The sequence below is a fragment of the Rhagoletis pomonella genome, unplaced genomic scaffold (assembly GCF_013731165.1).
Source record: "Rhagoletis pomonella isolate Grant_MI unplaced genomic scaffold, Rhpom_1.0 Rhpom_scaffold_00001, whole genome shotgun sequence".
NCBI classification, from domain to species: domain Eukaryota; kingdom Metazoa; phylum Arthropoda; class Insecta; order Diptera; family Tephritidae; genus Rhagoletis; species Rhagoletis pomonella.
This window is the reverse complement of record NW_023458555.1, coordinates 38,683,165-38,690,526: the sequence shown is the minus strand read 5'-3', so window position 1 is coordinate 38,690,526 and position 7,362 is coordinate 38,683,165. Positions and strand designations below refer to the sequence as shown.

Genomic DNA, 7,362 nt, shown 5'->3' with positions numbered 1-7,362 from the left:
TTTCATGCTAGCAAACAACATCCGCCGCAAATGAAAAGTATGCCATGTGAATATTTATTCATGTGGAAAATTGTCAAAATAGCTAAACTTGCTGCCAAGCGACATACTCGTAGTTGCCAGTACATAACTATGAATGTATGAAGATGAAGATAAGTACATATGTATTAGCATTTGCATACAGTATGCTCTGTATGTATATCACGCATACATATGTAACTAGAAGAATAAATGATGGAGGGGATGGTAATGAAAATGTCATAGCCAGAATCTAAATATTTAGAGAAAAAAAGAGTACAGAACACTATTGCAGTTTATTGCCAAATCGATAAAATAGGTGCAGCAGTTAGGCTGACAATCAAAAAGAGTAACACATTGGCAAAAAAAATGCACCTCAGATCGCATTTAGTGCAAATTTTTGCATTTTATTTATTTCTGCTTCCTCTATGGGTATACCCACTACTGCATTTCGATTTTCTGCTCTATCACCGCATTAACTTGCTGTGCCTTAGTTTCCTTCCCTAACTGTGTAACACAAAAAATTGTTCGTGCATGCAAAGTGCCTCCAAAAATTGTGCAACAAGCAGTAAATTTTATGCCTCTCCAAACTTCACTTCACTGCCACTCGAATGCTTTTGCACACGAACAAATTTGAAGGCACCACCATTACGGCAATCACTTGAGTACTCTATTGTGGCATGCAATTTGGCGCCAAGCATAAGCGTTGTGCAAATATAAGTAGCAATTTTTTGAGTATGAAATATGAAAGGAGTATGCACTTTCGAGAATGGATTAGTATCTGATCATATTTGAATTTTTTTGCTTTAATGTGTATCTCATATTCTTCATCCAATTGGAGATTGTTGTTGGTTTGAGATTTTCATGGGATTATTTTAATGCATTGTGGTGCTGGCGGTCAGATTAGAAGAAAATTTATTACACAGGACCACAAAAATAAATCGGTGAAAATTTCATTTTACCAAACTATGTGCTTTATCTCTTTTGCATGTTATCAAGATGAAAGTAAATTCGTCAACATTTATAACAAATTTTCTAGCAAAATAAATTCACAATAATTTTTAAGTTTCGGGTACATGAATCTGGAGTCCGTTTTGCTCCATCACGTCAGAATTTTTTTCTGACCTCAAAAAATATCCCAGACATTTCGTTCCAGAACAAATTTCACAAATAGTGACATCCAATATGAGGTGGAACACTTCGGTTCCCTCTGGGAATCTTGATTAAAGTGGCTCCACTCGTCCCTTACCGTTTTTAAATGAGATTTAAAACTTCAAAATATTTAGACATTTTTTATGGCTTGACTTTTAGAGTAAAAACGCATTGTTTTTAATTGCGAATGACTTCCGTAGTGCTTTTCTTTTGGGTTAGTTTAAGGCAGCGAAGCCAAAACCACGTGCAACAAAAAAACGTGCGAATATATTAGAAATCCAATTCATTTTTTAGAAGGGCATATTATATAATATGTAAGTACGTATAATTTTGCATTTATTTTTTTAATTTAAGTGAATAAAATTTTTCAAACAGCTCAAAAATATTTTCGCCAGTAAACTTTACTAAACCTTTCTTGCAATATTTAATTTATCTTATCAATTAAATTTAATTAAAATTTTCAAACAGGTGGTAACCTTTCACGAAGATATTTTTGATTATAAGCCTTCTTAAACCTCTTTCTTTCGACAGCCATATTACAATATTTACTTTATCTTGTCAATTTACTTGAACTGAAATTTTCGAACAGATGGCAACTCTCTATTTTTTATTGTAAGTTGGAACTCCAGTAATACATCGGTGACAACTGCATTTAATTCACGTTATAGTTTTGGAAGGATGCGCGTACACACAAACAGCACACGGAGGCAAACAAACAAACAGCCAAAAATTCTAAAAACCGCTGATATGACTTCTATTGCTCTAATAGATTAATTATTTGTTAATATCTATCCGGCTTAGTCGAAGATCGCCCTATCTCAGCAAATGGCTGAATACGGCCCTATCTCAGAATTTGGTTCTAAAACGCCCTATCTCAACTGAAAATATATTGAGATAGGGCGTTATTGAACCGAATTATGACATAGGGTATTCTTCAATTAAATTCAGAGATAGGGCGCTTTTTAAAACAAACAAGGCATTTTTCAACCATTTGCTAAGGTATGGCGATCTTCCACTCAGCCGACAATATGAATATATATGTAAACAGTGACTCAAAAAAGTGACCACGTTTTGATTTTATATATATAATATGTATACATAATGTTTTTCGAGTTGCATTTTTTAGAAAAAAATTGTCCAAGTTTTAACCAAAACCATATAAATCACGGTTTCAAACTTTATAAAAAAATTTAAGAAAATTCAAAAAAATTTCATCAAAATTTCAACTTTTAAGTCTAACGGTTCTATTCTGTATCAGTAAAAAATTCTATACACAGTTTTTATTACGGAAAAATTATGAAAAATTTAAATTTGTTGTAAAAAGATTTTTGTCACCGATACAGAAGTGGGCTATAGTATATAGAACATTTTTAGTCCAATGATGTGAAAATTCCAAACTGCTGCTTTTGTAATTTACTTGTTTTTTTTTTTGTGACGGAATTTCTTATGAAATAAAAAGCCGGAGACCGTTCTTTCAAAACAAACCACAAAAGCAGTATCCAAGAAAAATTCTTCGCTTCGTTGGACTAAATTTATATAAGCTATAAAACTGCATACCCAAAAATATTCTAATGGATCGCAAACTAAATTTCAGCGACCATGAAAATATAAAAATTATGGTCTTATCCCTAGGCTGTGTTACCTATAATAAGCCCAGCTTTATATGAGCGAATTGCTGGTACTGTTTTCGGCATTCAACGCAAGAGTGACCTTATTCTTTGAAAATTGAGGCATTAACAACTTAAATAATATTTCATTTTAATTTAACCATTGTCAGAAAATTGTATTTCTTCATTTCGAGAGAAAGAAAAATTTTCACAATTTTATTACATTAAAATAAAAATTTATTCGCATTAACTACACTGGCCGCCAACGCAAAAGCAAACAAAGACGACGGATACATATGTATGTACATATAAGGCTGAGTAGCTGAGCATACAAAATTACGCACTTCAGCACATTAATTTAAAATCTTACAGCAGTTAATGTCGATTGCAATCAACATTCAACGCCTTGAAGTAGGCTTGTAATCATACGCACATACATACATACATACAAACATACGTTGGCAGCACATTGAAGGCACACATAACGCAGTTGCGACTTGGCCTTTCACCTGACCGCACTGTGTGTGTACATGTGCCAGCTTGAGTGTGTTGGTGTGTGTTGGTGGATTTCAGTTGAATCCTTGCACAGAATTCTTAATATTACCCATCGACTGAGTAGTGGCCATTTGCAATGTTTTATGCGCTTTGTGTGTGTTATGCGGTTTTTTCTCGTTTTTATTTATGTATTTTATTTATTTTTTGTTTTATGTGTAGCTGTGTGGCTGTGTCTGTGAGCTTGCGCTTTTTTTCCATGGAAATACGTCTTTTGTTTTTGATCATTTTTTCTCTTTTTTGCGGCTATTAAATTGGATTATTGTGGATTTTAAAACTCGAAAATTTACGAGCACTTACCAAGTGGCACAAGGAGTACGCACGCACACAACAATCATACAAGCACACTCATGCATATTCACATACATATACATATGTATATACATATATGCTTTTAATAATGATTATAACCACAAAAATACATAAATTTTTCACATGTGCGCATATAAATTCATATACATATATATGAATATAAATATTCTTTTATACTCAAATAAATAAGTAATGCTTCGCTGTTGAAGTAATTTATTCGTATACCATATATTCTGAGCCACTTATCCCTATGCTCTCGAAAATCTCGCATTCACCTCTGCTACAGCCACAAGCGCTGCGTTCGCACTGCTCATTCATTAAAGCTACGCTCGTTCATTTTCGCCTTACTTTTGCTGATCTCTGAAGTGGAATAGCGTCTTTCCTTATTGCTGTTGTTGCTTTTACTTAAATGCGTAAATTATTAACGCAAATAAAGATACTTTATTATTATCCCTGTCATGTGGTTCGCATTTTAATTAAAAATGAACAAATTTGTGGTCACGAAAAAAATATGTGTGGAAATTAAAGTAAGATGAATGCTTTTTAATAAAGTGTATAGATAATTTTTATGGCTATACTTGCACGTTTTTAGCAAGGGCAGAGTCCACACAGTAGCCAAACTGTAGAAGCCAGTGGAGGTGGCATGCTGCTGATTGACCCCTACCTATCTACTCGAGTTGCTTAGAATGGAGCTATTTCACGTTTCTTCCGAAGACCATTTAAATATTTATTGAGCTAAACTTATTAGGAAAAGGATTCCTAGACCTGGCGCGCGCATACTCTTAAATCAGCAAACATGAGCAAATCCCTGAAATCTGAACTTCGAAGGCGACTTTGTTAGGTTATGTAGCCTTGAAAGAGAGCTGTGGCGGCAGAAGAATAAGTAGAGGTACCCTATAAAACGGACTGCTTCTGGTAATGCTGGAAAGCAGCGGCTGTTGGATGGTTTCTTACGCGGTTGTCATAACGCTTATCTTTAGAGAAAAGTTCATAGTCTCTCATTGGTCGGCATTCCGCTTATTCTCCCTGACGTTAAAATATTTAGGAAATGTTCAAGAAGGTGTCTGAGGCGTTATATATCTCCAGCGGAGCCATTGACAAGCGTCATAGCCTCTCGCCGAAAGTTGTTCACTGGCTGCTGGCTCTCTATGATATTCCAGGCAACCCTACATCTGCCGGGCCGCTGTTATATACGAGGCGTTAGCTTTAAGTAAATACGAATATTTTAAAATTTCAAAACGCTTTGAGTTCACCTCGGCTTGATCCAATCACTGAATAGTAATGTTAAGTCTAATCATATTCCTTCATGACGTTTTCTGGACAAAAAAAATGTTGGTCAGACCGCAACCTGCCGGATGCATCAAAGTTGGTTGGAAGGGCAGGTGAGTTGTCTTCTCTTTCAACAGAAAATTTTTGCTATCGAATGACCGCAGTGGTTTCCAAGAGGGGGCATAAAAAAGGCCCTATAAAAAAAGCAGCCAATGGGATGCTCACAAATGTAGTCCTAACTAGTCAAGGATGTGAACATATATTTCGATAGGTAGGTGGCAGAAAGGGCCCATGCTTCATTGATGATGCGCTTGAAAATTGTCGAGGAGCCCCTGATATACCTTTCCCTGCATCAGAATATTTCGCTGCAAGCTCATTTGCCTCGGCTTGGCCACTCATCAATGGCAATGCATACCCCATGTAATGGCAATTTTTTACTCCTCGGACAAGGGCACGCTTCAAAGAGTCATTCTTACATGCACCTTAAAAGTATATTTATGTTGTTACTCTCTCTTAAAACTCTTATGGGTGCTAGTTAATACATATAGGTTTTTTTCGAAGGTTTTTCGAAAGTAGTTACAGTACTGGCTTTCTCCAGGCAATTTAATTAATAATTTATAAGTCGAGTGTAGGTACATACCGCGCACTTTCTTCCAATGTGTACTAATTCAATATTTACCTTATCTTATAAATTTAACTGAATTAAATTTTTCAAATAGGTGGCAGCACGCCACAAATATATTTTCGACGGTAAACTTTTCTAAAGCTCTTTTCTTTAATACCCGTGATGTAATGTTTAATTTTCTTATCAATTTAATTTTTTAATTTTTAATTTTTCAAAAAAAGTGGCAACCTCCTTCAAAAGTATTTTCGACACTAAACCTTCCTCTTTAGTTAGATACCCATATTGCAATATTTAATTTATCTTATCAATTAAGTAAATTAAAATTTTTCAAACAGGTGGCAACCCCCCTCAAAAATATTTTCGGGAGTGAACTTTTCTAAGCCTCTTTGATTTAATATCCATATTGCAACGTTTAATTTTTCTTATCAATTGAATTCAAGTACAATTTTTAAACAAGTGGCAACCTTCCACAGAAGTATTTTCGGCTGTAAGCGTTCTTAAACCTCATTCTTTTGACAACCATATTGCAATATTTACTTTATCTTATCAATTTATTTAAACTGAAATTTTCAAACAGGTGGCAACTCCCTAATTTTTCTTGTTCTATATTTTAAGTTAGAGCTTTATCAATACTTTTGTGGCGGCTGATATGAGCACGAGTGGTAATTTTGCTCTTTTTAGTATGTATTTTTTAGGTTTTCATTTAAATACAATTTAGCAATGAAATCTTGTTCTTTATGCAAAATTGAAGACAATGCATTATCTAAGAAAAGTGTGCCACCACTTAAAAACTCCTGAGATTTGCTCATATATGTACGATAAACAAAAATTTATCGATAAGAATATCTGCTAATATACCAGTATACATATTGAGCTTACAGCAATACATAACACTTCTTAGCTTTCATCACATTTCTGTTTACACAGATCTTTATGTTTGCAACTAATCTTCGTTTACTAAACCACTTTATTTAGTTTTTAGCTTTGGGTGATGGTTGAATGTCTAACAGTGTGCTTTGTATTAATTTAAAAAATTTAAATCTATTCCATATTTGTACAAAAATTTATCATCTTATCTTCGTTTCTCTTTTCTCTCGTTTTTTTTCTCTCTTTCACTCTTTCACTTATACAGTGGACAAACATCCAGCCGGCAATGCAACAAATGCCGATGGCACCATCATCTCACCACCAACTGATTCCAGTTACTTAGCATTAGCGATAATCGGTTCACTAGTCGGCTTCGGACTGGTGACAGGTGTGGTAAGTGCGAACAAGTAAATAAGCTCCGCCCGTAATTTGGAATTTTTGGCTTAGCCAACCACAAAAGTAAAGCAAGATAAGCTAAAATCGTACTTCTCTCCTTCTCTTTCACACTTCGCACAGATACTTTGGGTCGTTTATCGTCACTGCAGCAGACGTCCCACCTCAATGAACTTTGAAAATCCGGTGTATCGTAAAACCACCGAGGATCACTTTAGTTTGGAGAAGAATAATCTGCCGGCGCGCATGTATCCAAGCACGGTGGACGAAGAGGTAAGCGCGCCATGCATTAACAATTTCAATTATATGAAATTTTGAATTGAATTTGCAAGAAAAGAAAATTAAACCAACTAGCTAAGTAAATAAAATTACTAACACTAACTAACTAATTTCATAAAAAAACTATATTAACAATTAAAAAATATTTACTTAAATTTGAAATTAGTGAGATAAGTTTGCAAGTAACTTTTAAGTAATATTAGCATTAATATTTAAAAAATTAGCACATTAATAATGCAAATTACAGTTAAAGTTTACATAAAAAAAAAATTACAAAAAACTTTAAAAATA

At 34.2% G+C, this 7,362-nt stretch overlaps 1 protein-coding gene across 2 annotated transcripts in view; it reads right to left on the bottom strand.

Annotated features, from left to right (window-relative positions):
* LOC118743921 (very low-density lipoprotein receptor) overlaps positions 1 to 7,362 on the bottom strand; it is a 129,423-nt gene that overhangs the window by 37,309 nt on the left and 84,752 nt on the right. The gene's annotated exons all lie outside the window — the stretch shown is intronic.